The following is a 12,204-nucleotide window of genomic DNA, read 5'->3' on the forward strand; positions in this document are numbered from 1 at the left end:
GTTTTACCATTTTGGCCAGGATTGTCTGGATCTCTTGACCTTGTGATCCGCCCTCCACAACCTCCCAAAGTGCTGGGATTGAAGGCGTGAGCCACCGTGCCTGGCTATTTTTATTTTTATTTTTTTTGAGATGGAGTCTCACTCTATTGCCCACTGGAGTGCAGTGCTTCGATCTTGCCTCACTGCAACCTCTGCCTCCTGGTTTCAAGCAATTCTTCTGCCTCAGCCTGCTGAGTAGCTGGGATTACTGGCACGCACCACCACGGCAGGCTAATTTTTGTATTTTTAGTAGAGACGTGGTTTCACCGTGTTGGCCAAGGTTGTCTCGAACTCCTGACCTCATGATCCACCTGCTCCAGCCTCCCAAAGGGCTGGGATTACAGGCATGAGCTGCCACGCCCGGCCAAATGCCTTTTATTTTTCTTTTATCTTTTGCCTGATTTCTCTGATCAGGACTTCTAATTTTATGTTGAATAGTAGTGTTGAGAGAAAGCATCTTTGCCTTGTGCCAGTTTTCAAGGAGGAATGCTTGAAGATTTTTTTTTTCTTTTTGAGATAGAGCCTCCCTTTGTCTCCCAGGCTGGAGTGCAGTGGCATAATCTCTGCCCACTGCAGCGTCTGCCTTCTGAGTTCAAGCGCTTCTCCTTCCTGAGCCTCTTGAGAGGTTGGGATTACAGGAAACTGCCACCACACCTGGCTAATTTTTGTCTTTTTAGTAGGGACGGGGTTTTGCCATGTCAGCCAGGTTGATCTCGAACTCCTGACCTCAGGTGATCCACCTACCTTTGCCTCCCAAATTGCTGGAACTACAGGCATGAGCCACTGCACCCATCCGCTTCCAGGTTTTGTTCATTCAGTATGTTGGCTGAGGGTTAGTCATAGATAACTTATTAAAGTGTGTACCTTCGGCCGGGTGCAGTGGCTCACGCCTGTAATCCCAGTACTTTGGGAGGCCGAGGCGGGTGGATCATGAGATCATGAGATCGAGACCATCCTGGTCAACATGGTGAAACCCCGTCTCTACTAAAAACACAAAAAATTAGCTGGGCATGGTGGCACGTGCCTGTAATCCCAGCTACTCAGGAGGCTGAGGTAGGAGAATTGCCTGAACCCAGGACGCGGAGGTTGCAGTGAGCCGAGATTGCGCCATTGCACTCCAGCCTGGGTAACAAGGGTGAAACTCCCTTCCAAAAAAAAAAAAAAAAGGCCGGGCGCGGTGGCTCAAGCCTGTAATCCCAGCACTTTGGGAGGCCGAGGCGGGTGGATCACGAGGTCAAGAGATCGAGACCATCCTGGTCAATATGGTGAAACCCCGTCTCTACTAAAAATACAAAAAAAATTGGCTGGGCATGGTGGCGCGTACCTGTAATCCCAGCTACCCAGGAGGCTGAGGCAGGAGAATTGCCTGAACCCAGGAGACGGAGGTTGCGGTGAGCCGAGATCGCGCCATTGCACTCCAGCCTGGGTAACAAGAGCGAAAACTCCGTCTCAAAAAAAAAAAAAAAAAAAAAAAAAAAGTGTGTACCTGCAATGTGTAGGTTGTTGAGGGTTTTTAACATGAAAGATGTTAAATTTTATCAAAAGCTTTTTCTGCATCTATTGAGGTTATCATCTGTCTTTAGTTCTGTTTATATGATGAATCACGTTTATTGATTTGTTTATGTTGAATCAACCTTGCATTCCCAAAATAAATTCTACTTGATTATAGTGGGTTAGCTTTTTGATAGGCTGCTGGATTTGGTTTGTCAGTATTTTGTTGAAAATTTTTGCATCAATGTTCAAAGATTTTGGCCTGAATTCTTTTTTTAATATCTTTGCCAGGTTTTGGTATCAGACTAATACTGTTCTTATGTGAGTTGGAGAGAAGTTACTTTTTCTTATTTCTTATAATAGTTTCAGTAGAAATAATACCAATACTTTCTTGTACATCTGGTAGAATTCAGCTGCGAGTTTGGCCCTTGGCTTTATTTTGTAGGTAATCGTGTTTATTTGGATTATCGCTTCTTCCTTCATTAATCTAGTTAGTGGTTTATTTATATTATTATTTTTTTCATAGATTTAATTTATGGATTTCTTGATATTTTGTAAAATTTTGATGTCTAAATCTCAGTTCAGATCTGATTTTGGTTATTTCTTGTCCTCTGTTAGTTTAGGGGTTGATTAGCTCTTGCTTTTCTTTATGATGTCAGGTTGTTAAATGAAAATCTTTCTAACTTTTTCATTTGAGCATTAAATGCTATAAATTTCTCTTTTAACACCATCTTACCTGTATTGCAACAATTCTGATGTGTTGTATTTTTTGAGATGGAATTTCGTTCTTGTTGCCCAGGCTGAGTGCAATGGCACGATCTCGACTTAACCTCCACCTCCTGGGCTCAGGCATTCTCCTACCTCAGCCTCTCAAGTAGTCGGGATCAGCCATTTGCCACCATGCCCACCTAATTTTTGTAATTTTAGTAGAAACGGGGTTTCACCAGGCTTATAAGCCTGGTCTTGAACTCCTTACTTAATGTGATTTGCCTGCTTCAGCCTCCCAAATGCTCGGATTACAGGCATAAGCCACCGTGCCTGGCCTGTTTTTCTGTTCTTCTTTGTTTAAAAGAACTTCTTGATTACTGTCGTAATTTCATTATTTACCAAAAAGTGGTTTAATTTTTATGTAATTGTATGGTTTCAAATTTTTTTTTTTTTTTTTTCTTTTTGAGACGGAGTTTCACTCATGTTACCCAGGCTGGAGTGCAATGGCGCGATCTCGGCTCACCGCAACCTCCGCCTCCTGGGTTCAGGCAATTCTCCTCCCTCAGCCTCCTAGTTTCAAATTTTAAATTTTTATTGAATTATATTTTTGTCAAGCTATGGTCTTTGTGCATGGTTGGTATAATTTTGAGATTTTTGAATTTGCTGAGGATTGTTTTATTTCTAATTGCTTCATCAGTTTTAGAGTATATGCCACGTGGTGATGAGAATTTATGTTATGGAATTTCTAGATGAAGAGTTCTGTAGATGTTTATTAGGAGTATTTGGTGAAGTGTTGAGTTTAGGTCCTAATATTTTGTTAATTTTCTTCCTCAATTATCTGTCTATGAGTGTCTGTGGAATGATGTATTCTCCCACTATTGTGTCAGAATATAAATCTCTATCGTCTCTGAAAACTTGCTTTATCCATGTGAACCCATGCATTTTATATAACACATTTCTCTTCTACTTTTCTTTCCACAAACATTCTTTCATGTGCACACAGTGTGCAAAATTTTGATGTCCAAGAGTTCAAGATCATATTTTGAGACCTGACTGATGTAAAGGAAAATATAGGCCGGGCGGGGTGGCTCACGCCTGTAATCCCAGCACTTCGGGAGGCCGAGGCGGGTGGATCACGAGGTCAAGAGATCGAGCCCATCCTGGTCAACGTGGTGAAACCCCATCTCTACTAAAAATACAGAAAATTAGCTGGGCATGGTGGCACGTGCCTGTAATCCCAGCTACTCAGGAGGCTGAGGCAGGAGAATTGCCTGAACCCAGGAGGCGGAGGTTGCGGTGAGCCGAGATCGCGCCATTGCACTCCAGCCTGGGTAACAAGAGCGAAATTCCGTCTCAAAAAAAAAAAAAAAAGAAAAAGAAAAAGAAAATATAAATTAGAAATAAGTTGCTTAATTAGTCTACATGGAAATAAGAAAAAATCTTACAAAAATCTTTTTTCTTAAAACATTTAGATTATGTATAGATTTTTATCTCCTTTTTTTTGAAATACATGTAAATCATATTAACAGCTAAACAAACCTTTTGTCAACTTTTTTGACTCAGGATTTTATTTATCTGGGACCTGAGATGAATTGCTTTGTTTTTGCTTTGGCAAAAGATTATATTTATGATGTTTAGTCTTAAAGTTGACAAAGATTTTTTCAGAGTAAAGGTCATTCCAAGAGCACACAAAAGATGAACAGAAAAATAGGATTAAATTTAGCAATATGGAATTATAAAGACTAAAAGATACTGAGTAAGTTGCTGGAGGGAAACCTGATTATCCAAGGTGCTTATTTGTAGGCTGAAGTACTTACTTATACTACAAAAGCAAAAATAATTCAGTTTATGGCTGGGCACGGTGGCTCATGTCTGTAATTCTAGCATTTTGGGAGGCCAAGGCGGGCAGATCACCTGAGGTTGGGAATTTGAGACCAGCCTGACCAATATGGAGAAACCCCATCTCTACTAAAAATCCAAAATTAGTTGGGCGTGGGGACGCCTTACTGTAATCCCAGCTACTCAGGAGGCTGAGGCAGGAGAATCACTTGAACCTGGGACGCAGAAGTTGCGTTTGTTATCATACTTTGGTTTCTATTTATTACTTCAGTACAATTAGCATAGTTATGTGTAGTATTTGTAGACAACCTGCATTCATATACATTCAACAGTATTTTCTACATTACTATGAATATAAAGCCACAATATTTACTTTGAATGAATTCCTTAGTTATTTTAATATTGTGATTCATACTTTCGAAATGTAATTTTTCTTTTTCTTTTCTTTTCTTTTTTTTTTTTTTTTCTTGACGGAGTTTCGCTCTTGTTACCCAGGCTGGAGTGCAATGGCACGATCCCGGCTCACCGCACCCTCCGCCTCCCAAGTTCAGGCAATTCTCCTGCCCCAGCCTCCTGAGTAGCTGGGATTACAGGCACGCACCACCATGCCCAGCTAATTTTTTGTATTTTTAGTAGAGACGGGGTTTCACCATGTTGACCAGGATGGTCTCGATCTCTTGACCTCGTGATCCACCCGCCTCGGCCTCCCAAAGTGCTGGGATTACAGGCGTGAGCCACCACGCCTGGCTGACATGATCAATCTTATGTCTAATCTCCGTTTTTTCTTAAGACAGTTTTAGCTTCTTTTTTTCTCTGAATATAATCTTGGAATGAGAGCTGTTTTTCTTTTGAATACTTTGTGTTTTAGACGCTCTATTAGTACTCCATAATGTCTGTGAAATACATGAGCTGTCACATTGAGAACTCTTGGAGCTATCTCTATCTGGATGCATGCTTGGAAATACAGCAGTATTTTTTTCATGTCACCATTATAAATAGAAACTGTGGCTTAAATAATGCTTTCGGCCGGTCGCAGTGGCTCACGCCTGTAATCCTGTCACTTTGGAGGCCAAGGCGGGTGGATCCCCTGAGGTCGGGAGTTCAAGACCAGCCTGACTAACATGGTGAAACCCCGTCTCAAAATAATAATAATAATAATAATAATAATGCTTTCATTCCCATTATTGTGAAGGTGCAGTTCTACACAGGAGGCCTGCAGTCTCTCCTCTTGCAGCTAAGTCTTTTTTTTTTTTTTTTTTGAGACAGAATCTCACCCTGTCACCCAGGCTGGAGTGCAGTGGTGTGATCTTGGCTCACTGTAACGTCCACCTGCCGGGTTCAAGCGATTTTCCTCCATCAGCCTCCAGAGTGGCTGAGATTAAAGGTACCCACCACTGTGCTTAAGTAATTTTTAAAAAATTTTTTTGTGGAGACAGGATTTCACCATGTTGGCCAGGCCGTTCTCAAACTCCTGAACTTGTGATCTGTCTTCCTTAGCCTCCCAAAGTGCTGAGTTTACAGGTGTGAGCCACCACACCCTGCTAGGCTTCACTCTTTGATGTGACACTAAAAGTGCTGCTGAGACAATTGGTGTTTACCTAAGATGTGAGCTGCCAGCTGTGAGCCCTGTGCTGTGTGCTGTACTTCAGTGTCAGATGCTAGAAAACAAAAGAGAACACTGGCCACCAGAAGAGGGGAAGCAGGAGTGCTCTAGCCCAGTCCTCAGGGAGTACAGAGCCACTGCTTTAAAATGCAAGTAACAAAAAAGATAGCACCCTGTTCAACCACTTTTGTAGAAGAGTGAAAGTCTACCTTAAGCAGGCACCTGGCTTCAAGTTGCAAAACTGCCTTCTGTCCTGAAGATGTGAAAAGCTTATTTTGTCATTGATATAACCAGTTAGCATACGCGGATGGCCTCCCCAAGGACCCGGTGAAGTTAGGATGAACTATGTATGACATGGTGCTGTAACTTCTTCTACTTGTGAACTAATTATGGTAACTGTCTTTCTCAAGCAGACTGACTGTAATACATGTGACATTCAGATTTAATTATGTAATGAAACAGTTTTCTTTCTGTTCTATTATTATGGTTTCTCTGGGGCTGAAAAAAATTTTTTTTAAATTTTATTTCCCAAATACTGTACAATTACCAGATACAATATAAACACCTAAGATGCCAATCAAGCTTTAGTCTAGAGAAGACTTTCCCTCTCAGGTTTCCAGTCAACTCACAATTATGCTGTAAAATGCATGCTGTCACCAAAATATGCAGGCAGAATTGTGTCTCTGCCTGAGAGTCCTCTACAGTCTCTTCTACAGGGGCTAGATCAGATTTCTACAAACTCTATAGGGCAGATGTTAATCATTTTACTTATTTCAGTGACTCTTGTATCATCAGACCTGAAACTGATTCTGAGAACTTGTAGCCCATAAACGCAATCAGAGTAATAGGTGTGCATCGAGTAGACATGGAAACATGAGAATCTCCACTTCTGTTTCCCTCCTCTCGATAAAATGCTCACAATTGCAGTAACATCTGCTGCTACTCCACCCATCCGGAACCTAAATCTGCAGGTCTAAATTCTAAATCTAAGTCTTGAAATAAAAAAATATATATATATTTTATTTGAGGAATGCAGGTCTTTTTACTTATAAAACTCAGAGATACATTAAAATAAGAGCACAAGTATGTCTTTCTCCCTTCTTTGAACTATGTATTCATCTCAAATCTGTTCACTATCCCCACAAGTAGGTATAAGTTAAACTAATAATGTCACACTGGACACTGAGTTTTATGCCTTTAGACTTAATGTACAGTCAATCAATAAAGTTATTTGTTTAAGAATTTCTCACAAAGAAGCTTGTATCAGCTCACTTTCTGTCTCTCTCCTTGTTTTTGCCTTTAGAAATCCACTTGTAACTGCTGCTAATCAAAGTGTAGATTCTAGATATTTTGCATATTTCTTCTCAAATTGCAATACTTAAGCTTGGCCCAAATAAACTGTCTACTTTATATTCATGTTGTGTCAGCTTTTTCTTTCTTTTTCTTTTTTTTTTGGGAACGCTTCACGAATTTGAATGTCATTCTTGTGCAGGGGCCATGCTAAACTCTGTATCGTTCCAATTTTAGTACATGTGCTGCCGAAGCGAGCACTCTTTTGTTTTTAAAGACGGGGTTTCACCATGTTGGTCAGACTGGTTTTGAACTCCCAACCTCAGGTGATCCGCCTGCCTTGGCCTCCAAAGTGCTTGGATTACAGGCGTGAGCCACCATGCCCGGCACATTTTTCTTTTGGTAAAATATTATTTAGAATTTTCTAGGCCGGGCGCGGTGGCTCAAGCCTATAATCCCAGCACTTTGGGAGGCTGAGGCAGGTGGATCACGAGGTCAAGAGATCGAGACCATCCTGGTCAACATGGTGAAACCCCGTCTCTACTAAAAATACAAAAAAAAAAATTAGCTGGGCATGTTGGACCACGCCTATAATCCCAGCTACTCAGGAAGCTGAGGCAGGAGAATTGCCTGAACCCAGGAGGCGGAGGCTGCAGTGAGCCAAGATTGCGCCATTGCACTCCAGCCTGGGTAACAAGAGCAAAACCCCATCTCAAAAAAAAAAAAAAAAAGTATTTTCTAGAACAGCCTCTATGAGAAGATCTCTTCTTTGATTGTACTCTACTTGCTCTAATAGCCAAAAATGCAGAGTGATGTCGATTTTATCTAGAATCTGCAAATAAGATCTGGCCTCTGCCTGGAATTTATAAAACAAGGCCGGAATTTAGATGGAGAATGTAGAGAAAACCAACAGGAGACATTTTCTGCGTTGTGAAATGTCAACATACACATTTGAGATCCCTCCTTAGAGAATGTGGCTCTTTTACCTTTTCACACCTTGCTTATTCACCTGCTACAGTTAATGTGAGAGGCATTACATGATTAAGAAAATGCTCATTTAAACAGGATGGCATTTATTACCCAGAAGGTTGTGAAAAAATTATCCTGAGATACCTGCTACTAATTAGTGTGCTAAAGAAAGACTACTTAAAATCACTATTCCAAATGGTAGAACATGGAAGATAACTGTATCTTGAACTTTCCATCAAACTGATGTTTTCTTATGGTTAAATTCAGACTGTAATTTACTTCAGTGTGGGCAATACCTCAGTGGAGATGCTGTGACCTTCTGGGCGTATCAGCACACTATAAAAACTTGTCCTAGCCGGGCGCGGTGGCTCAAGCCTGTAATCCCAGCACTTTGGGAGGCTGAGGCGGGTGGATCACGAGGTCAAGAGATCGAGACCATCCTGGTCAACATGGTGAAACCCCGTCTCTACTAAAAATACAAAAACATTAGCTGGGCATGGTGGCATGTGCCTGTAATCCCAGCTACGCAGGAAGCTGAGGCAGGAGAATTGCCTGAACCCAGAAGGCGGAGGTTGCGGTGAGCCGAGATCGCGCCATTGCACTCCAGCCTGGGTAACGAGAGCGAAACTCCGTCCCCCCAAAAAAAAAAAACAAAACAAAACAAAAAAAAACTTGTCCTAGTGCGGTTGCTCTTAATAACTCACTTGCTTAATAAGCTGTCTTACACATTTTTTCACTATATTAAGGTTTTCTTTACATTTATCTTTCTTTGGTAAATGAAAGCTCTCATTTTTGTTTACAGGCCAGAGAAACTGAAGGAAAAAAAAAAAAACACACAGGCTATTCCACTTACTGGATGTTTGACAAAATATTCTTTTGGGTCCAAAACATTGACAATACTGGTGAGCTTGTTAGAAATTCAGTAACTCAGATTTTATTTCAGGTCTCCTGAAAAAAATAATCTGTATTTACAAGATGTTCAGTTTATTATACACATTAAGATTTGAGTAGTACCTTCTAACTTCACATGTCTGTTTTTTTGTCTGAAAAATATAAATATGTCTTTTTCATTTGAAAAATATACACAACCCATTCTGTGTTATGTAAATATAACACTCAGATGTACATGTTAGTGTTTATGCCCTCAATTTTATACTTTATCATCCAGACAAATATCATATAAACACTGATGTGTGGATATCATGCCACTTTCTTTTCTCAGAGATAGTGAATATGTTACAAAATGTTTGTGCGTTGACAATTATTTTATTGGATAATTTCATTCACTCTTCTAAGTCAGAACCAGTTCTATTCACTTTCTCATTGTACCTTGAGTCAAATGAAAAATTCTGCTCGTAGCCACTTGGTAAATAACTGTGTTTGTTTGTGTTTTCCAGGAACCGTTGACATTTGGGGATGTGGCCATAGAATTCTCTCTGGAGGAGTGGAAATGCCTGAACCCTGCACAGCGGAATTTATATAGGAATGTGATGTTAGAGAACTGCAGAAACCTGGCCTTCCTGGGTGAGCGTAACTTTAATACAAAATTCCTAATATAAACTAAAGATTTCATTTCTCTTTTGTAGAATGTTCTCTGGTTATTTATGCTTTCAGATTTCTGTTTTTAAGAAAATCCTGGAGATTTATCTGTTTAGAAACTTCAGGACGTTTTATCTTGACCTGCACTTTCCACATTCCTGATCTGAGCTGTGTTCTTTACTTTAGTATTAATTTCAGTAGTTAAGTGGCATAAAATATTGTTATTCACACCTTAAAATCTAATTGCCATCACCAATTTTTGATTCAGTAGTACTAGGCAGTGAAATTAAGAACCTACGATATTGAAATACTTTGTAAATATTTAAACATTTCTGTTATAAGTTAGTATATTGGGATAAATTTATTACAGTATTCTATTATATCCTCTTTACTGAGCACATTACTAAGTTGGTAATTGGACAATATGAGCAAGACGCATGTTAGTTATTTGTAATAAGACAGGTATTGCTATCTCTAAGCCATACCTGATCACCTACATAGAGAAAGCAAAAGAGCCCTGGAATATGAAGTGACATGGGATGGTGGATGAACCCCCAGGTAGGTGAGAGTGAACACAACAGATGACATGGAGGAGAGGTCCAAAGTCAAGAAGAAAGCCAGTCTTTTTTTTTTTTTTGAGACGGAGTTTCGCTCTTGTTACCCAGGCTGGAGTGCAATGGCGCGATCTCGGCTCACCGCACCCTCCGCCTCCTGGGTTCAGGCAATTCTCCTGCCTCAGCCTCCTGAGTAGCTGGGATTACAGGCACGCGCCACCATGCCCAGCTAATTTTTTGTATTTTTAGTAGAGACGGGGTTTCACCATGTTGACCAGGATGGTCTTGATCTCTTGACCTCGTGATCCACCCGCCTCGGCCTCCCAAAGTGCTGGGATTACAGGCGTGAGCCACCGCGCCCGGCCGAAAGCCAGTCTTTAAAGTGATTTGGGAAGCTGTGTTCCAAAGAAAATAATTTCTGGGAAGCCTAAAATTTTTTTAAATATTATGCTCACACATATCTTCTGCTTATGCTTATAAAATCTCTAAGAATTCTACCTTCCCTTCAATGACCTTCCTTCAGGTTACAGTGACAGCCAAAGTACTTTTCATGGCATATAAAAGAGTGCACAATCTGGTGTCTTTTTTCTGTTTTTTGTGGACAGATAGATATCTGTATAATTTTGATATACTCTATGTTAAACTTATTTTTTTTTTTTGAGTCGAAGTTTTCACTCTTGTTGACCAAGCAGTGTCACGATCTTGGGTCACTGTTACCTCCGCCTCCCAAGCTCAAGTGATTCTCTTGACTCAGCCTCCTGAGTAGCTGGGGTTACAGGCACACACCACCATTGCTGGCTAATTTTTTGTATTTTTAGAGACGGGTTTCTCCATTTTGGTCGGGCTGGTGTCGGACTCCTGACTTCAGGTGATTCACTCACCTTGGCCTCCCAAAGTGCTGGAATTACAGGCGTGAGCCACCGCATCTGGCCTAAGCTATTTTTTAAATTCTCTTTTAGCATCACATCTGAAATGCATGAGAATAGTGGTTTCTGTTTCATTGGCTTGTTTTGTTTATTTTTCTTCACATTTCATTCTGTTTTTATTACTATGGTCTTGAAATATAGTTTGAGCCGGGCGTGGTGGCTCATGCCTGTAATCCTAGCACTTTGGGAGGCTGAGGTGGGCGGATCACTTGAGGTCCTGAGTTCGAGACCAGTCTGGCCAACATGATGAAACCCCATCTTTAAAAAAATAAATAAGTAAAGTAAAAAAAAAAAAAAAAAAAAAGGAAATATAGTTTGAAATTATAAAGTATGATGTCCTTCTGCATTGTTCTTTTTCCTTAAGATTGCTTTGGCTACTCAAAGCTTATTGTAGTTTCATGTACATTTTAGAATTGTATTTTTCATTACTGTGGAAGAAAAACACTGGAACTTTGATAGGGAGTTTATTGAATCCATAGATCAGTTTAGTTAATATGGGAGTTTCACAATACTTACTATTTTGATAGAAATAAAATATTTCAAAATTTATTTGTGTCCTCTCTAATTTTCTTCATTGATACATCTTTCTTTTTTTTTTTTTTTTGGAGACGGAGTTTCGCTCTTGTTACCCAGAGTGGAGTGTGCAATGGCGCGATCTCGGCTCACCGCAACATCCGCCTCCTGGGTTCAGGCAATTCTCCTGCCTCAGCCTCCTGAGTAGCTGGGACTACAGGCACGCGCCACCATGCCCAGCTAATTTTTTGTAGTTTTAATAGAGATGGGGTTTCACCATATTGACCAGGATGGTCTCGATCTCTTTACCTCGTGATCCACCCGCCTCGGACTCCCAAAGTGCTGGGATTACATACATCTTTCATTTAAAAAATTTATGAGCTCCTTGGTTAAATTTGATCTAAAATTGATTATTACTATTGGAAATAAAAATTTTTTTTTCTATTTTATCAGATAGTTTAAGTGTGTGGAAGATATCTTATAATTGATTTATATTTTGCTAATTAACTGAGTGTATTCATTAATTTAAACAGGTTTTAATATACTGTTTATAAGATTACATGATCTACAAACAAACATTTTACTTTATTGGTCTTCAATTTAATGACTTTAAATTTTTCTTTTGATTATTCTTTCATATAATTTCAGTGCTATGTTAAAATAGAATCATTGACAATAAGAAACAGTAGTTGGGCCGGGCGCGGTGGCTCACGCCTGTAATCCCAGCACTTTG

At 40.1% G+C, this 12,204-nt stretch overlaps 1 non-coding gene and 1 pseudogene across 1 annotated transcript; one reads left to right on the top strand and one right to left on the bottom strand.

Moving 5' to 3' along the window:
* Window positions 1-7,127: 7,127 nt before the first annotated feature.
* Window positions 7,128-7,231, bottom strand: LOC116544670. The gene has a single exon (XR_004265993.1). It is a non-coding gene; the product is annotated as a U6 spliceosomal RNA (small nuclear RNA).
* A 1,400-nt stretch (window positions 7,232-8,631) lies between these two features.
* LOC116544661 overlaps window positions 8,632-12,204 on the top strand; it is a 383,530-nt pseudogene continuing 379,957 nt past the window's right edge.

The sequence above is a fragment of the Sapajus apella genome, unplaced genomic scaffold (genome assembly GCF_009761245.1).
Source record: "Sapajus apella isolate SASKATOON/1434 unplaced genomic scaffold, GSC_monkey_1.0 scaffold226, whole genome shotgun sequence".
Taxonomy (NCBI): domain Eukaryota; kingdom Metazoa; phylum Chordata; class Mammalia; order Primates; family Cebidae; genus Sapajus; species Sapajus apella.